Here is a 20329-nt window from a genome sequence, read left to right as displayed (position 1 = left end):
CCTGCCAGAATGCGAAATTGGTGGCTTGAGTGTGCATGTGTGGTCCACATGCATAGGTGTCTGTGGAAAAAGCAAAGAACTGAAGTCTAGCTATTATTGAAGATTCAGCATTGTAGAAAAATTCTGAAATTTATTTGGGAATCTGCAAATTATCACCTATTTCTCTCTATGTTTATTTATAAACTATAATTAATTAAAGAATTTGAAGTTTGAAGAAAGTGAATTACTATGACACAATTATAATGCTTGAATAAAAATAAAGATTAAAACCAAGAATAATGCAAAAACAGGATATGCTTATAAAGTTAACATGTTAAAACACAGGTATATAGATGATAAATACTTCAGACTTACTATTCATAACCTTAAAATGCAGTTCTAAGCTTCTTAAGACTGGAAGAAAACAGATCTCACTGCCCTAAATTGGGTTTATGATACTGATGAATATAATTTACTGGATAACAAGAACTGATTGAAAGATATATAGGTAAATTCCCAATGAGATATCACTTCATACCTGTCAGAATGGCTAAAATAAACAAAAGAAACATCAGGTGCTTGGCAAAGATATGGAGAAAAAGGAACACTCATGCACTGTTGGTGGGAATGCAAGCTGGTGCAGCCACTCTGGAAAACAGTATGGAGGTTCCTCAAAAATTTAAAAACAGGATATTAGACAATTGACAAAACATGAATATGGTCCATAGATAAGTTAATAGTATTGTATCAATGTTACTTTCCTAGTTTTAATAATTGTACAATGATTATATAAGATGATAACATCTGTGGAATGGGTAAAGGATATTCAGGAATAATTTGTAACTTTTGTACCTTTTTTTGTAATTTGAAATTATTTCAAAACAAAAAATCAAAGAGAAGGAGGAAATATAGATACCAATTATGAAAAAACAAGAAAAAAGAAAACAAAGGATAGGGCAAACTGGAAAAAAAATAGAAGATAGAAATAGGCCCAACTCTCTTAATAAATATAATAAATATAAATGGACTAAAAAAAATTTAAAAATAGAACTACCCTATGATTCAGCAATTGTGCTACTGGGTACTTACCCAAATAATATAAAAACATTAATTCAAACGGATACATGCACCCCTATGTTTACAGCAGCATTATTTACAGTAGCCAAGATATGGAAGCAGCCCGTGTACACTGATTGATGAATGGATAAAGGTGTTGTATATATTTAAATGGAATATTATTCAGCCATATAAAGGAGTGAAATCTTGCCATTTGGAATGATGTAGATGGAGCTAGAGAGTATAATGCTAAGCAAAATAAGAGAAAAACAAATACTATATGATTTCACTCATGTGGAATTTAAAAAACAAAACAAATGAGAAAGGGGAAAAAAGGAGAGAGAGAGAAAACTAAAAATCAGATTCTTAACTATAAAAAACAAACTGATGGCTACCAGAGAGTAGATAGGTGGAGGGTTGGGTTAAATAGTTTTTTTTTTTTTTTAAGATTTTATTTATTCATTTGAGACACAGAGATACAGAGAGAGAGAGAGAGAGAGAAAGCATGAGCAGGGAGAGAGGCAGAGGGAGAGGGAGAAGCAGGCTCCCTGCTGAGCCAGGAGCCCGATGTGGGGCTTGATCCCAGGACCCTGGGATCATGACCTGAGCCGAAGGCAGACGCTTAACCATCTGAGCCACCCAGCCTCCCCATGGAGGGTTGGGTTAAATAGTTGATGTTGATTAAGGAGGGCGCTCGTCATGATGAGCACTGGGTGATGTATGGAAGTGTTGAATCACTATATTGTACACCTGAAACTAATATAAAACTGTATGTCAACTAACTGGAATTAAAATAAAAACTTAAAAATTTTAATTTAATTAATTTAATTAAAAAGAACACAAAGATATATAGGTAAATTCCTTCAGCTATCCCCATCACTCTTGAGAACTCCCAACGCCCTTATGTAAAAACTAGGTGAAAACTGAAGAAGTATTATTAGGTGAATGGAACAGAAAGTAGTCCAAATTAATGTGGACATTTTTTTAAGCCAAAGTCACTCAAGACAGAAAACCCTGTGGCTTTATCTAGAAAACAAAGTGGCCTAGTATTGGGATCCTCGTGTCTGATACAGATGGTGTCAACCACGAAGATCTCACCAACCAGCTTAGCACTGAGTAAACTGAAAACATCAGAAATGGATCTGATTGATCCACAAGCTATTACCATGCACCCCAAATCAAAAGTAAATGCAAAGCCATGCTTACCAGTGTTGAGTCACTTTCTCCTGACATGCCCCTTGATCCCTCCTTTCCAGTCTACCTTGATCTCAGCTGTTCTAAGGAGAATAATCACCAATGGTACAGCTGAATCTCCTGATCTCTGAGGGGAACCAAAAGGCCATACACACTTATCTGAATATACTAAAGAACTTTGGGGAAGGGAGGGGCTCAAACTGTAGAGTTCTGTTGAATACAGACACTGGAGTCACTACTGTATCTGCCCTTGTTTGGCAGGGGAAACTCAAATTTAACTGATGGATACAGACCAAGATTCAGCAAGGAAAGGAAACTGAAGTTATCTTGTGGGTAGGGCCCTTGGGAATGATTTGATGTACTGTTGTGACTTCTGTTGCCTGTCTAATTGTGATTAATGTTTTACATGCTTGTAATATGAATGCTCATAAAGTTCAGAGGGTTTATCCTGATTGGGAATAGCTACATGTAAAGGAGTACCAGTGGGAGGTGTAAATCACTTTCAAACCAATTCCCTGTCTCCACTCTGTTGGTCCGACAGAAGCAATGTAGAATTCCAGAGGGAGAAAAGGAAAACACAGCTTTGATTAGGACTTAAAGGCAGCAGGAGTAAAAAGAGATGAAATATTTCAATACAACAGCCATGTATGCCGGTAAAAAAGGCTCATGGGCTCTTGAGACTTATAGTGGATTATTGTCAACTGAATTTAGTTGTTGCTCCCATAGCCCTGACTGTTCCAGAAATTGTCACTGCAACTGAATCCATTGCCCATACTAATGACACTGGCATGCTGCCTTAGCATTGCTAACAACCTCTTTTATATCCTACTGTCATCTGAGGGCCAAGACCAATTCCCATTCATGTGCTAAGTCTTCTAATAATGTTTGCAATAGTTTTCAAGGTATATATAAACTCATTTCTTCCAACGAGCAGTCAGATCATGATTTAATGTGAGTGCCTTTACTCTATGAGATAAAAAAGCTTTCAATGTATAGAGGGTGTCCTGTTCGTCAGAAGTCTTAGACTCAACAGACCTGAGCACAGTGTTGTCATATATATGCCAATAGTTAAACAATGTATTCAGGTGCCTGCTTGGCAAGAAAAGTTACTTGGAATATGTAGGGAGATTTACAGTGCTCAATCCCTTTCATAGTGAAGAAAAATCTTGATTCTTATCCCCTTGGCTACCATCACCAAAAAAAGATACAGGACCTTGTTGAGTCCTTTGAAGATCGAATGTGCCTCACTTACTTATTATAGTTGATTGTTTATATTAACTAGCACACAAATCAGCATACTGTGAGTGGGACCCAAACCAATAGTTTGTGTTGGAAAAATACTTAGCAAGCTGAGGCATGCTCTCTACCTTCCAGGCAAATAATCTAACAATTTAACCTACAAGTCTCTGTGGCTGATGATTTTGCTTATCAGAGCCTCAGGCAAAGGGAAGCACACCTTGATGTTTTAAATTCAACCTCTCCTTGGCAAGCACATATATGCATTTAGAAAAACAGTTATTTGTTTTCTATGAGGCTCTTATCAAAACTGAATTTTTATACTATGGAAGTCTAATAATTCTCTAGTCTGATTTTGCCATTTTGAGGTAGGCTGACTTGGATATGGTGACTAATATAGTGGGAAGGATCTGATAAGCATTGCTTGTCAAATAGAAATGCTATATTCAAAAAAGGATGGTCTTAGTGGCATCTCACTTTACCCAAAAGAATTTGGGCTATTCCCTTTGGGGAAACATTGTCCCACAAATTCCCACCCAAATTAAAGCTCTAACTTAAAGGGAACCTTTATTTATTGGTTTAAAGAAATTCCAAATTATGTATCTCTCACATCACTTGGTGATCCCTCCAAAATGAGGCTACCCTCAGTTCCTTGAGGGAGTTTCCTGTAGGGATAACTGACACAATATTTCTATGTTATCAGTGGTCAGTTATCCTTATAACTGGAGTCATCCAATTAGAAAAGCTGGTACAAAATTTGTTCCAGACTTTAAATGAAATGATCGATGACACCATCTGATCCCCGGAAGGCATTCAGATCAGCTGCAGCTTACTGGCCAGAGTTGTGAATGATAAAATTAGCCCAGAGTTCCTCCTTGCAAGCCAAGATATAGTCTAAAATCACTAACAAATCTTTCTCTGCCTGATTTAAGCAGTGGGCCATGTAGAAAGACCTTTACAGAAATTTTAAAAGAAAGCCATCTGGCTTTTTAAAGTATGCCTTGCAAGTTTATGGAATTGTTCAGCTGGCTGAATCCAGGTCCCTAGTGGACATGGTTGAGTTCAATGCCTTCAATGATTCTAGGGGTCTAGTCTGTAGTATCCTTAATTGCATGTTGAATTAGACAAATTGAATGGATGTGGTCAGCTTCTGCGAGTTGGATTAATCAGAGTGACCAACCAAATGACATATCCATCATTATAATATCATGAAGACCTGAAATTCTTATGCTTTGCCTATTTATCCATTCTCCTTGCCAATCCCTTGCAATCACTAATCTTTTTATTGTCTCCATAGTTTGCCTTTTCATATGTTTATGAAATGTCATATATTTAGAACCACACAGTGGGTCTCCATGTCTTTTCATGGCTTGATGGCTCATTTCTTTTTAGCTCTGAATAATATTCTATTGTCTGCATATACCATAATATATTTATCAATCACCTACTTTGTTGTTTTCAAGTTTTGACAATTATGAATAAAGCCACTACAAACATCTATGTGCATGTTTTTTCATGTACAAGTTTTCAAATCCTAAAGGTGCAGTTGCTGGACCCTATGGTAAAAGAATGTTTAATTTTATAAGAAAGTACCAAACTATTTTCCAAAATGGCTGTATGATTTTGAATTCCCACCAGCAATGAATGTGAGTTCTTGTTGCTTGACATCTTTGATAGCATCCATATTCATGAGATATACTGATCCGTAGTTTTCTTGTAATGACTTTGTCTAGTTTTGATATTAGGGTAATGCTGATCTATAGAATGAGTTAGGAAATATTCCCTGTGCTTCTATTCTCTGAAAGATATTGTATTGATTCAATTTCTTTGGTAGATGTAAGCCTAGTCAGATTGTCTGTTTCTTTTTGTGTGAGATTTGGCAGATCGTGTCTTTCAAATAATTTGTCCATTTCATCTAGGTTATCAATTTGTGGGCATAGAATTGCTTATAGTGTTCCTTTTTGTCCTTTTAATATCTATAGATCTGTAGTGATATCTCCTCTTTCATTTCAATATTTTGTGTCCTCTCTCTTTTTTCTTAGTTAGGCTGGCTATAGATTTATTGATTTTATTGACATTTTCAAAGAATCAACTTTTGGTTTCACTGATTTTTCTCTACTGACTTCCTGTTTTCAGGCTCATCAACTTATGTTTTAATTCTTATTACATATCTTCTTTTGCTATTTTAAATTTAATTTGCTCTTTTCAGTTGCCTAAGGTGGAAACTTTATTTCTTTCAGAGCTTTCTTCTTTTCTAATATATGCACTCAATGCTATAATTTCCTTCTAAGCACTGTTTTTGCTACATTTCACAAATTTTTATAAGTTGTGTTTTCATGTTCATTCAGTTCAAAATACTTTCTAATTTTATCTTGAGATTTCTTCTTTGACCCATGTGTAAATTTGAAGCATGTTGGTAATCTCAATGTATTTTGTAATTTTCAAATTAACTTTCTGTTATTGATTTCCAGTAGTTTTATTACATTGTGGTGTGAGAGAAGACACTGTATTATTTTTATTCTTTTAAATTTGTTAAGATGTGTTTTATGGCCCTGAATGTAATCTGTCTTGGTGATTGTTCCATGTGAGTTTGAGAAGACTGTGTATTCTGCTGTTGTTGAATGAAATAGTCTCCAGATGTCAATTGTATCCAATTGATTAATATTGTTGAGTTCAACTATGTCCTTACAAATTTTCTGCCTGCTGTTATCTATCCATTTCTGATAGAGGGATATAGAAGTCTCCAATTATGATAGTGCACTGATCTCTCTCTCTCTCTCTCTCTCTCTCTCTCTCTGCAATTCTATTAGTTTTTGCTTGACATAGTTTGACACTCTTGTTAGGTGCATACACGTTAAGGATTGTTATGTCTTCTTGAAATTGACTCCCTTATTATGTAATGCCCTTCTTTATCCCCAATAACTTGCTTTGAAATCTGCCCTGTCTGAAATTAATATAGCTACTCCTGCTTTCTTTTGATTAATGTTAGTATAGTATATATTTCACCATCCAGTCACTTTTAATCTATATTTGTCTTCATTTTAAAGTGGATTTCCTGTTGACAAAATATATCTAGGTCATGTTTTTGATCCACTCTGATATCTGTCTGATAACTGATGTATTTTTTTGAAGATTTATTTATTTATTTGACAGAGAGAGACACAGCGAGAGAGGGAACACAAGCAGGAGGAGTGGGAGAGGGAGAAGCAGGCTTCTCACGCAGCAGGGAGCCCGATGAGGGGCTGGATCCCAGGACCCTGGGATCATGAACTGAGCTGAAGGCAGACGCTTAACGACTGAGCCACCCAGGCACCCCATTATGTATTTAGACTATTGACATTTAAAGGGATTCATGACAGAGTTGGATTAATATCTACCATATCTATTAGTGGTTTCTATTTATTGACCTTGTCCTTTTTCTATTTTTGTGTTCCACTTGTTTTCTGCCTTTTATTATTTTCATTGAGCATTTTATATGATGCCATTTTACTTTCCTCTTTAAGCAAATCAATTATACTTCCTTTTTACTTTTTTTAGTGGTTTGTCTTCAGTTTGCAATATACATTTACAGCTAATCCAAGTCCACTTTCAAATAACACTATACACTTCATAGGTATGTGAGTACCTTACAGTAACAAAGTAATCCTAATTCTTCCCTCCTGCCTTGTATCTCAGTCTTTTAATGAGTCTATGGTGCTTGAGTATGAACTTCACAAGTGTTTTGGCTTGTTTGTTTTTGTTGTTTTTTGTTTGTTTCAAGTTTTTATTTAAATTCTAGTTAGTTAACATATAATGTAATATTGGTTTTAGTAGAATTTAGTGACTCATCATCTAGATATAACACCCAGTGCTCATCACAATAAGTGCCCTCCTTAATACCCATCACCCACTTAGCCCATCCCACACCCACCTTCCCTCCATCAACCCTGTTTGTTCTCTATAGTTAAGAGTCTCTTATAGTTTGCTTCTGTTCCTTTTTTTCCTTCCCGTTCATCTGTTTCGCTCCTTAAATTCCACGTATGAGTGAAATCATATAATATTTGTCTTTCTCTCAATGACTTATTTTGCCTAGCATAATACACTCTTGTTCCATTCGTATCATTGCAAATGGCAAGACTTGATTCTTTTTGATTGCTGAGTAATACTCCATTTTATACACACACACACACACACACACACACACACACACACACACACATCTTTTTTATCCATTCATCAGTCAATGGATATTTGGACTCTTTCCATAATTTGGTTATCACTGATAATGCTGCTATAAACATCAGGGTGCACATACCCCTTTAAATTAGTATTTTTGTATCCTTTGGGTAAATACCTAGTAGTATAATTGTTGGGTTGTAGGGTGGTTCTATCTTTAACTTTCTGAGGAACCTCCATACTGTTCTCCAGAGTGCCTGTACCAGTTTGCAGTAAAAAGTTTCTCCTTTCTCTGAATCCATACCAACATCTGTTGTTTCCTGTGTTGTTAATTTTAGCCATTCTGACAGGTGTAAGTTAGTATCCCACCATGGTTTTGATTTGTTTTTCCCTGATGGTGAGTAATATCGAACATCTTTTCATGTGTCTGTAACCATCCAGATGTCTTCTTTGGAAAAATGCTTATTCATGTCTTCTACCCATTTCTTAACTGGATTATTTATTTTTGAGTTGTTGAGTTTGATAAGTTCCTTATAGATTTTGGATACTACTCCTTTATCAGATACATCACTTGCAAATATCTTCTCCCATTCCATAGGTTGCCTTTTAGTTTTGTTGATTGTTTCCTTTGCTGTGCAGAAGTTTTTATCTTATTGAAGTCCTAATAGTTCATTTTTGCTTTTGTTTCCCTTGCCCCCAGAGATGTGTCAGCAAAGTAGGGATAGAGGGAACATGCCTCAATATCATAAAGGCCTTATGCAAAAGACCCACAGCTAATATCTCCTCAATGGGGAAAAACTGAGAGCTTTTTCTCTACGGTCAGGAACAAGACAATGATATCCACTCTCACCATTGTTATTTAACATAGTACTGGAAGTAAAAAAGAAATAAAAGGCATCCAAATCGATAAGGAAGAAATCAAACTTTCACTATTTGCAGACGACATGATAACTCTATGTAGAAAACCCAAAAGATTCCACCAAAAAATGCTAGAACTGATACATGAATTCAGCAAAGTCACAGAATATAAAATCAAAGTACAGAAATCTGTTGCATTTCTATACACTAATAATGAAGCAGCAGAAAGAGAAATCAAGGAATTAATCCCATATACAATTGCACCAAAAAACATGATACCTAGGTATAGACCTAACCAAAGACGTAAAAGATCTGTACTCTGAAAACTATAGAACATTTAAGAAAGAAATTGATAATGACAGAAATAAATGGAAAAACATTCAAGCTCATGGATTGGAAGAACAAGTATCATTAAAACGTCTACACCATCCAAAGTAATCTACCCATTTCATGTACTCCCTGTCAAAATACCACCATCATTTTTCACAGAGGTAGAACAAACAATCCTCAAATTTGTAGGGAATCACAAAAGATCTCAAATAACCAAAGCAATCTTGAAAAAGAAAAGCAAACCTGGAGGCATCACGATTTCAGACTTCAAGCTATATGATAAAGCTATCAAGACAGTATGGTACTGGCACAAAAACAGACACATGGATCAATGGAACAGAACAGAAAACCCAGAAATGAACCCACAACTATATGGTCAACAAATCTTTGACAAAGCAGGAAAGAATATCCAAAGGAAAAAAGACAGTCTCTTTAAGAAATGGTGTTTGGAAAATTGGACAGCCACATGCAGAGGAATGAAACTGGATCACTTTCTTACACCATACACAAAAATAAACTCAAAATGGATAAAAGGCCTACACATGAGACAGGAAATTATCAAAATCCTAAAGGAGAACACAGGCAGCAAACTCTTTGACCTAAGCTGTAGCAACTTCTTAGTAGACACAAGTATTTCTGTTTGTTTGTTTTCTCTAACCAACCCCCCCCCCCCGGCCCCAGGTTAGGTGGAACAAGATAGCAGAGTAGGCTAGAGTATTCCCCTTTGCCCAGGTCAGTTAGTCTCTATTAATACCCTGGCAGGTTAGGTTCTCGTTTACTAGTTTCCCCAAAGGCAGGCCTTGTTAGGAAGAACAGTGCTCTCTGGCCTATTTCTTTTTCTTTCCCCCTGCTGGATGTATGTGAGGATTTTTCTTGGATATTTACTGTGAGGACCTGATTGAGCTCTGGATGTACATCTCACAATATTAAGGAGGCCCACCATGACTTGGTCTCTGTGAGTTATTTAACTCTCAGACTTGTCCACACTAAGTCTCCAATAATTTGTCAATTACAGTTCAGGTTTTCCTACCCCTACACTGTTTCCCAGGTTAATCTGCTTCAATAACCTGTGACTCCCTGTATTTTTCTATCTGTCTCTCCAATCTTAGGGGCAGAAATTTGCCCTGTGTCCTCCCCAGTCTTGTTGATTTTTTAGTCTCTTCAGCTTTTTACTTCTTATTAGGATGGAGTGGTCAATTCCAAGCTCCTTATATGGGAAAGCATAAACTATTTTTGAGTAAAATTATAATGATTATTATTTTCACATGATATGATTGCTTATGTAATACTCTGTATGTTTAATAAGAGATTATATCCATTTTAGAATAAAATGTAGCAGAATATATTTCAAATATTTATAAAGGAAAGATTTCTTAACTAAGAAGTAAAACCCTTGAACTCTAAAAAATATATATAAACTAGGGTACACTAAAATAGTTTTATTTTATCTAAAAATACCATAAATAAAGTCAAGAAAATTAGCCCAATGCTGGAATAATACAACTGAAACATATAAGACCAACAAGGAATTGGTATCTAGAATATAAAAAGAATATCTATAAGTCATAAATACATAATTATCTAAAGTAAAATACTGGTGAATGCAAGTAAAACGTATGAAAATGTGGGGCGCCTGGGTGGCTCAGTCGTTAAGCATCTGCCTTCGGCTCAGGTCATGATCCCAGGGTCCTGGGATCCAGCCCCGCATCGGACTCCCTGCTCCACGGGAAGCCTGCTTCTCCCTCTCCCACTCCCCCTACTTGTGTTCCCTCTCTCGCTGTGTCTCTCTCTGTCAAATTAATAAATAAAATCTTTAAAAAAAATATGAAAATGTTATTAACATAAATACACATGAAAAATAAGCATATTAAAGATGCTTAAATTTACTAATATAGGGAAATTCAAACTAAAGACACAATTACTTTGTACTTTACTCTGCAAAAATTCAAAAAGTATGACCGTAATAAGGATTAACAATACTCATTCAGCATAGGATGACTATGAAACTGGGATCATGATTCTGGAGAAGAAAATGAATCTGGTAAATATATGGTAAATATATACACACAAGACTTTCCTGGTAATTACTGTTCTATTTCCACAAAATAACAGTAACTTGTGAACTTGTATAGATAATTCAACATGAACATGAATATCCAAAGTAGCTTTGCTTGTAATATCAAAAAAGAAGAAAAAAACTGAAGAAAATGAAATGCATATTAATAGAAGAATGAACAAGTAAAATAATATATAGCAATAAAAATAAATGAAAGCCATAGGCATAAGCTAAAATTAAGTTTAAAAAAAATAGTGTGATATCATTTGAGTATATATTAAAAATGAAAATAGGGCCTTATCTTTAAAGGAGAGATAAAACTACATATACTACTTCTGATTTTACTGACTGTACATATGCATCTGTCATATATACATATATATGAATATACTTATCCTTAAAATTATGAAAAAATCATTTAAATAGAAATCACCAAATTCTGGTTAGTGAATGCCAGTTGAAAGGGAGGAGGAAAAAATCATGGAGGGGCTCTCCTACAGACTAAATTTTTGTGCCTCCCCCATTCATATTGAAACCTAATCCCCAATGTGATAATACTAGGAGGTGAGTCCTATGAGAGGTCATGAGGGTGGAGCCCTCATTAATGGAATTAGTGCTCTTATGACAGAGATCCCAGAGAGCTCCCTCGCCCCTCCCACCATGTGAAGAAACTGAAGACTTCTGTCTTATGAACCAGGAATTCAGACAGTGAACCTTCTGACATCTTAACCTTTGTCTTCCCAGCTCCAGAACTGTGAGAAATAAATGTTTGCTGTTTATAAGCCACCCAGTGTGTGATATTTTGTTATAGCAGCCCGAAAAATCTAAGACAGGCTCGTATATTCTTCAACAATGGTAATACTTTGTTTTTCAAAGAAAGCAGAAAGACACAGGTGTTTGTTGTATCATTCACTATATTTTTCAATACAGGAAAGCAAGGTTTGAGGCATGTTTAAGTGGGGTTAAAAGACACACTAGCATTAAACCAAGAATTTCTCATTGAAGGCTTGTAAGGAATTGAAATGGGAATAACTTTCTCAGTATGTGATTTACTGCTATCTAATTCTGTTGCCATGTAACAGCTAAAATCACCTTGAGAACTGTAACTCATCCAATATCCCCATAATCTGGGAAACAATAGTGTGGATACAAGACTCAGAAGACCTAGGTCCTCTGCTCAATTCTATCATTACTAGATGTATGATTCTGAGGCACATCCTTTCTCTGCTCTGTCTCATTTTTTCCATCTATAAAATGAAGTCTTATAGGCTCTTCACACTCTACAAGAGAACTTTCTGATATTAAATTTAAGCCATTTATGGCCTTCAGAAAAGTGCTTTTCATGGGAAGAAATGTATAGATTTGGGGGAGAAGAAGGTATGGACACGAGGCCTGGATTCTCAGTCTTTTGTCCGCTCTGGCAGGGCTTATTCTGTTTCTCTTGTCCAGAATATGAGAGAGAGAGAGAAAAGAAACATCATGGGGTCTTACAGAAGGCAGAGAAGAGCAGCAAAGAGAAGCCCAGCAGGGCAGTGATGGGTTCTGTGAGGATATTAGTGGAGGACAGGTTCTGAAATCAGCAAAGCTGGGTTTGAATCCCAGATCTCTATACACATAAGTACATGGTCTTTTATGCGAGTTACTTAATCCTCACCATTGAGGATTTCCTCATACAATCCATTTCCTCATACAATCAGTTGAGATTCTAATAGTTAGTGTACAAGATTGTTGTGAAGATTAAGTGAATCAAAAGATAAGCTAGATTGAAAAAGTCTTGTTTGGTTCCTGTAGGGGAAATATATAGTGGGATGCCCTAAACTGAGGAATTTTGACCTCTTTCCTACTGTCAGCCCTAGCAACCTGATTCTTCCATCTCATTTCTTGTGAGCGCCAAGCTTAGAGTAGATAATGAGGAAGACATTCCTCTTATTAATATCATTATTTTTAATAGCTGAGAATATAAGAGTGATACCAGTTAATAAGGCTGAGCAGAAAAATAAAGCCTAGAATGTGGTGAGTTCTGCAGGGCAAAATAAGTGTTGAAAGAAAATAAATTAGGCTTTTAAATTTATATTAAAATCAAGAAGATAAACAACAAAAATGAGAGAGTAGAGTGGACTGGTGCTTAAGAGTAATGGTAAAATATTATTAAATTAATGAGGTGATTCAACTCACATTATGTCTTGGTTATTTCTGAGAATGATAATAGTTGTTACACCATAAATTACAGAACTAATTTGAAATAAAGGATTGACATTCTAGGTAGTTGAAATTTTAAGAGACGATATTATACTCCTCCACATGTCCATATATTTTATATGCTGTGTTGCTGGAAGAAATTAAAAACAATCAGCTGTAATACCACCTAAATCATGTATTTCTTTTGATATTCATGTTAGTTGCAATAATAACAAAGAACCTAGAAAATCTCCAAGAATCCCAGAAATCACAAGTACTTTATCTATAAAAGTTAGGAGAACTATAGTACGCACTTCATGAGGTTCTAGTGAGACTGAATGATATAATATATGTCAAGTATTGGGAATAGCACTGACATAATCAGAACTCACTGGTATTATTTTCTAGTACTTTTAAATATGACTATGAATCATTATCTATAATTTCTGAGGAATCATGAAGAATGACGTGAGGTATTTTTAGGTCAGAGTGTGGGTTAACCTTGTGAATTTTTTAAGGGGAAAAGATAAATTTTTTAAATATACACCAATGAATCTCATGTTAATATCAGATCAAATTATGGAAATCATTTAGGTAAATGATGATTTATGGACTCTGTATAATTGGTATTATAAAAGTTATGTAACTCTCAATTTTCAAGTACCTAGGTTTTCATTATCCTGTGGAAGGCATGACACAGTTCTTCTTTTTAGTACCTATTAGTGGCTCAAGTGCAGTTTCTGAAGTCAGACTATGTGATTCAAGTCCATGCTCCGCTGATTTCTAAAAACATTATCTCTAGTAAACAATGAAACTATTAGTCCCTCAGTCTCATCATCTGTAATGTGAAAATAATAAAGGTACCGACTACATTTTTTGGGTGAGACTTAGTACAGTGCCTGGTATGTAATAAGTACCCAGTTGGTATTAGCTTGTATCATTACTTTTCAGAATTATTATAAAATACTTTGATAAAGTTCCTCTGGATTTCCATGGATGGACTGGGTATGATACACAATTTTTTTATTTTGGTATTCTTAATTCTACTTTTTTGCTTCTAATTGATTGCAGATTACTCTAAGGGAGAGCTCTTATCTTCCTGTCCATTTTGTGTGTCCATCACAAACATATATGAATAGATCTTCAAAAACCTAGTTTTAAACAGAGATGGTCAGGTGGTGGGCAAATGTGACTGGATGGATTTGATGCGAAAGACAAATTTCATTTCATTCATTATCTACTTAAATGTATGGCTAGATCAAAACTTTAATTATTCAACTATAATCACCTAACTCCAAGGTCCTACATACCATCTGGAAACCAATCTTTACAAAATTCAAATGTGATTCTATAATGATTTAAATTTGATGGTGTTTACTCCCAGTTCACCACTGGAAAAACACCTTTGAATAAAGGGCAATAGTCCAGCTCTAAGTATCTGAGGCTGTTATTAGACTGCAGCTAAGACTGCAGTTTCTAATATATAAGAAGTCAATATAAATGAGCATCCACCTGGATAATTTGGAAACTGGGAAAATTACACTGGGATAACATATGTAAACTAAGGCAATCTCAAGAAAAAAAGGAGATACGCTAACCTTACTGTTGTGTATTCAACCATAACAACAACTAGAAATTTATGATATGATTGTTTAAGAAGCCCAGAGGTAGCGACTGCTTTCAGTTTTTTCCATACAATTGTGATAACCTCCCAAACAGAATACTTTTATATTTTTCCCACTTTTATATTTACCTTTTGGTAGCCTGCTGGGCGTCTAAATCAAGAACTTTTTCTCAGAAGCAAATCAAAATTGCTATGGGTGAATTTTTAATTTTCCAGTTCCAAAGCTTAGAAGAACCAATAAGCATACAATCAATTTTAATTTAAATTGAAACCCACTGCTGTATTTACTGTAGATGGTCTTTCAGGGAACTGAATCTAATATAATTTCTTCACTTATCTAATCATATTGAAGGGATGTTTTGGCCAACCTGTTACAAGGAGAATATTTAATGAAATAGGAAGAGATGATGTTAGATTTTATGATGTTTCATATTGTTCTGTTATTCTTTGATTGTGAGAAGTAATGAGTCATTTGGATTAAACACGTCAGAGCATGTAATGACCGCTGATAACAGTACGAAAACAAAACAAAACAAAAACAAAAACCCTGACATTGTGGCTCTGAATGGAGGCACAGAGAATTGTGGAAGGGCTATTACATAAACCCACACGTGCAGTGTACTGTCTTTTGGGGGCATTATCAAATAAAGTATAATGTGAAGCCTCCCTGCCCCACCATGAAGGATGTAGGTGATTCAGTGTCTCTATACCCAGGCTCTTACAAACTGTTTCAGTAGGAACCCAGAAAAAATGTTATCCTTTTTTACTTATACAAGCTTGTCCTAGAGCCTTTCAGGAATAAAGTACTATACTTTATAATACTTAAAGTACTATAAAGAGAGGATCAATCTTTAAACTTCAAAAACTTTCCGATGTTTCTAATGGAATGAATGGGTAACTTATCATTTAGAAAGAAATGATAGATCAATCAATAGATAGATAGAGACCTAGAATAAAGAATGGTGGTTCTCAGTGCTTACTATCATTGCTCACTAGACATAGAGTGGGCTTGAAAGTGCATATACCTCAATGACAAGAGTCATCATTCTGTTTCCTTCCCTGATTTGCTATGTAATTGTCTACAAATCACTTAACCTGTAAATTTGATCATTTTCTCACTGGGATTAACTGGTAACACATATAACATGGTTTTCTAAAAACAAAGCTATATTCATAAAATACTTCAAACATTTACTGGAACATTTACTTTATCTGTGCATTTTTGCACTTTTATATAAGAACAAAATTCTATGGAAACACTTAACTTCTTTGAAAAATAAACTTTAATTTTAAAAAGAGGGATATTGGGTGTCAATTTGCAATAGGGAGAACTCTGAAGCTACATTTGAGCTAGATATTAGGCTACTTGTTTTTCTCTTCTTAAATAATTTGAGCCACAAACAAGCTTGATTCAGGATTTTGTACGGAGTCATCTCAGGGGTTTCTACTCCCTCTCTGAAATTCATCCAGAAATTTTCTGGTACTCCCATTTAACTCTGCCACAGTTCTAACATTCCTTATCAGAGTTCTTCCTTACCAAACATCTAAGAAAACACAGTGTAGGGGAGCTAAGGTGCAGTGTCTGGAGACCAGACTTTGGGCACTAAGGAAAAAGGATCTGGGGAGAGAAAGAGAGTCAGGGAAGGCCAGGGTAGATGTGGGCTTTATGTATGTTTTGAATAGTTTTCCTCTAAGTGTATCGTATTGTGGGTGCACTGTATCTTGTTTTTGATATATGTAGGGCTTGTCTTAAGATTTCGGGCAATGTCTCTTACTCTATTCCCTTCTCCAAGTCCCATTAGGGAACTGGTTTCCAGATGCGGTGCAGTTTTGAAGTGGAAGCTGGGGACTTTTTTCCCATAAAGGATGTGAGGTGAGAGAAACTGATATTATAATTCAGCTTCTGTTATATTATTTTTGTAGATACTAATGAAAAATGGCCTTGTAGCAAACACAACTTTCTTTTTTCTCTCTATGCTCTACAATGTGGAAAGGATGTGAGAATGAATTGGAAGGTGCTCTAAAAGAGCTTGTGAATAAATGCTACAATGTGGCTGAAGCTCCAAATAATTAAGTTGAATTTTAAAAGCAGATTCAGAAGTATATGTCCTGGATGATTCTACTGATATAGAATTATAGGATATGCCATCTAACATACAGTTTCAGAAAGCAATCTGTGGTTTCCTGGGGACAGGGAGGAGTGTTAGGGAAGGTGAGAAAACAGGATTACTAAGGGGCAGGATATATTTTGAGGAAAGATGAGTATGTTAATTATAATGATTGTTTTACCAATTTCATAGGCTTATATGTATATCAAAACTAATCAAACTGTGCATTTTAAATATATCTAGTTTATTGTATGTCAATTTAACTGTTAAGATAAAATAAAAATATTAGATATGGATTGAAAGCTATTTAAATGATAGTAGAAATAATTACAACAAATTTTTATATGCGTGACTTCTGAAATGTATGAAACAGCCCAAACCAGAAAACAAAATTGATGATCTTCTGTTATTCAAACATTGTTTCAAGACCTTTCAGGTTGTTTCCCAACACCTCCAAGATTTTGCTTCTTATATTAACATGAAAATACAGGTTATTTAAAACCAAAATAATATTTAAAATATTATGAATGCGGTGGTTGTAACTATGTTTTTAAAATAGTTTTTATATTTCATTTTAACATTTTTTTTTTTAGAGAGAGAATGCACATACATGCATGTGGGCAAGTTTGGCGAGGGAGGGGGCAGAGCGAGAGGGAGAGAATCTTAAAGCAGGCTCTATGCCCAGCGTGAAGCTCCATGCTGGGCTCAATCCCACGACCCTGAGATCATGATCTGAGCCAAAATCAAGAGTCTGATGCTTAACTGACTGAGCCACCCAGTTGTCCCTTGTTATAACATTTTAATGGCTGGCTTAACTAGTTTAAATTTCTTACATATAATGATAATTGTAGATCTCTCATTATTCTACAAATTTGCCTTTATTTCTCTTAACTCTTTAGCCTCCAAAATACATTCATAGAGAAAACCTATTTTTTTAACCCTTTTCTGCTGACTTTCCCTAATCAGATCTGAAAAGTATTTATAACTGGATTGTCAGTCAAATTTTGGTAATTTGAAAAATAAAAGTAACTTTGAGTAGAAAAATCAAACTTGCCTTAGTGTCATTTCAAATTAGGCTATCAGTTTAAAGTTTCCTTCTATTGCTGTGTTTTTGCTTCCTTTGTATGGTTTTTGAAGTAATGCTTGGAACACCATAGAAAAATCTTTTGTTGTTTCAATCTATGTTATATCAGAAATAAATCTTTAAGTCAAATCATCCAAATACATAAACTTTTTATAGAAGAGAAATATATGTGTGTGTGTTTGTATGTATATAATTTAAAATTTTGGACTAGTGAATTTTTAATTTATGAGTAATTTATGGCTGGTGTTGTCCTTCCCTTGGTTGCCATCACATCTAAAGGAGCATTCAAACAATATTCTAAAAAATATGAGAAGTATTGATTTAGAAATTTAGGACCCATTAAAGTCAAATGCCTCATTGCTTAGAGCAAGTTGATCCTCTGCCTAGCAATGTTAGCATTACCTGGAAATTTATTAGAAATGTAAATTCTTGAACTCTACTCTAGACCTACAAAATCTCTGTGCTTTAATCAGCTATCCAGGTGATTCTGATTTACAACTAGAGTCATTGTGCTACAGTAACACCTTCATTGTCAACAGATTATTTTATTTTACTCATTTATTTATTTATTTGAGAAAAAAAAACAGACAAGAAAATGTAGCAATCTGTGGCAAAAATTAAGACTCTAGTCTCAATGGAGAACACTTATGACATACATGTGCACACATCCACAAAGATCTTCACAATTACTGAATACAAAGTAAAAATCTTTTTAACGTTTGTTGCCATGGGCAGGGACAATTAGTTTCTCATTCAGGATTTGAACTTAATCACTGTTTGCCTTTCACATTTTTATAGATTAAACCTGAATAAGAATCTCTAAGCATCAATTCCAAGAGTTCAGCCAAAAAGTATTCATCTCACTGGGAAGATATTTGAAAAACACAAAGTTTGTCTTAGGTGAAATACACAAAAAAGAAAACGTCTACAGCTTCAAATTTCGACAGTTCCTTTTCAACAAAGGCATGGTAAAAATGCAGAACACGGAGGTGAAACAATTGGAACTCATATCAGAATAGATCAGCATGTTGCAGAGACTGAGAAAATGCTACAAGCTCCCAGCTGGGAAAACTTGTAATTGCAACCAGCCAGAACATTGATATAGAGATAGCAAAATTACTAACAAGGGAAAAAGAAAATTTAGGAGACAAATAGAGGAAGCGTTTTCCTATGTATGACAAGAACCCCAGTAAATATGACAAAGTGCTCGTCAAGAGCAGAATGTTGAACTGGCGTGAAGAAAATATAAAATTGATTACTACAATGACAAGCCACATAAAATGCCATAATAACAGCACAGGAACTCATTTCAAATAAAAGTGAAATAAAAACACTCTCTCAAATTAAGGGGGAAAATGTGAACAAACTAAACTTGCTTTGGGCAATTCAGTAACCATTGTCAAAAGCAATCAAGACTAATGGTAACATTATCATAACAGAAGAATACTTATGGCTCTAGGGATTTCTTCAATATATACATCTATAGCCCCAGCTCTGGTAACATCAGGAAAGCAGCAATCTAGGAGCTAATACCCCATTACAGTAGAATTTGAACAAAGCTATGCCATGAATTCATTTCTAAGCCAAGAAGCATCTCTTCCTTGATTCAGACATACCAAAATACAGGGAGACGGAAATATACTTCGGTTAATATATTCAGGACACTATACATATTGACGTCAACTCAAAAATATATCACTGTAGTTGATTATTATTAATGAAGTTTGTTCTAAAGTTGGAGAATTAAGGGGATCGGGAAGATTCTAGATCTCATTTGCAATGGTTATCCCAGAGAAACTGTACAGCTGCAATAAAGTTGCAAGCACTCTAAGTGATTGCTAAATAAATAAATGTCTGGTATGAGGACTCATGTTGTGCTTAGAACTGCTTACTCTAACTGGTCAGACTCTACTGGACAACATAGCCATGTTAGAGGAAAATCATGGTACAGTTTCCTAGCAATGGATACATAAAGCACTTTCAAAGTTACTAACAATAGATGCACAGGGTAATACTCACCCATAACAGGTGAGGTAGTTCTGGTTGGTGTAGGTTCTACAGGGTTTCAAAATTCTCCATGATCGGCAAACCACCCAGTTGGGTAGTAGCCAGGAAATAAATTAGCACAACTGTGTGGGATCCTGGCAGCTCTGTAGAGAGAAGTCCTCTGTGAATTAAACTATGTTCTCCACTCTCTTACCTTCTACACAATTATTCATGTTGCCCTCCAACCACATTTCTCCCTCACATTTGGCGTCTGGCTTTATTTTATTTTGCTTTGTTTTGGTGAGGCTATTTCGTCCACCTTCCACAAGCATGAGAAAACAATCCACCACAACAGTGAGGCTTGTTGCTATTTAAAGATACAAAATCCTAAATACAGGTTCATCTATAGGCAGTTGGATTTTGTGAGGGTGCAAAAATCATCCTGTTATTATTGCTCACTATGTATCATTTTGTACCATTTAATT

General features: G+C 35.2%; 1 long non-coding RNA gene across 2 annotated transcripts in view; it reads right to left on the bottom strand.

Moving 5' to 3' along the window:
* LOC118537505 (uncharacterized) overlaps positions 1-20095 on the bottom strand; it is a 100313-nt gene extending 80218 nt beyond the window's left edge. The window contains exon 1 of one of the 2 annotated variants that reach the window (XR_013445321.1): positions 19878-20095. This is a non-coding gene — a long non-coding RNA (uncharacterized LOC118537505). The remainder of the gene's footprint in view (positions 1-19877) is intronic. The other variant, XR_004918163.2, reaches the window with a different exon arrangement.
* Positions 20096-20329: the final 234 nt, after the last annotated feature.

Source organism: Halichoerus grypus, chromosome 2 (genome assembly GCF_964656455.1).
Source record: "Halichoerus grypus chromosome 2, mHalGry1.hap1.1, whole genome shotgun sequence".
NCBI lineage: Eukaryota > Metazoa > Chordata > Mammalia > Carnivora > Phocidae > Halichoerus > Halichoerus grypus.
Note: the sequence above shows the minus strand (reverse complement) of the source record. Positions and strands in the feature narration are given on the sequence as shown.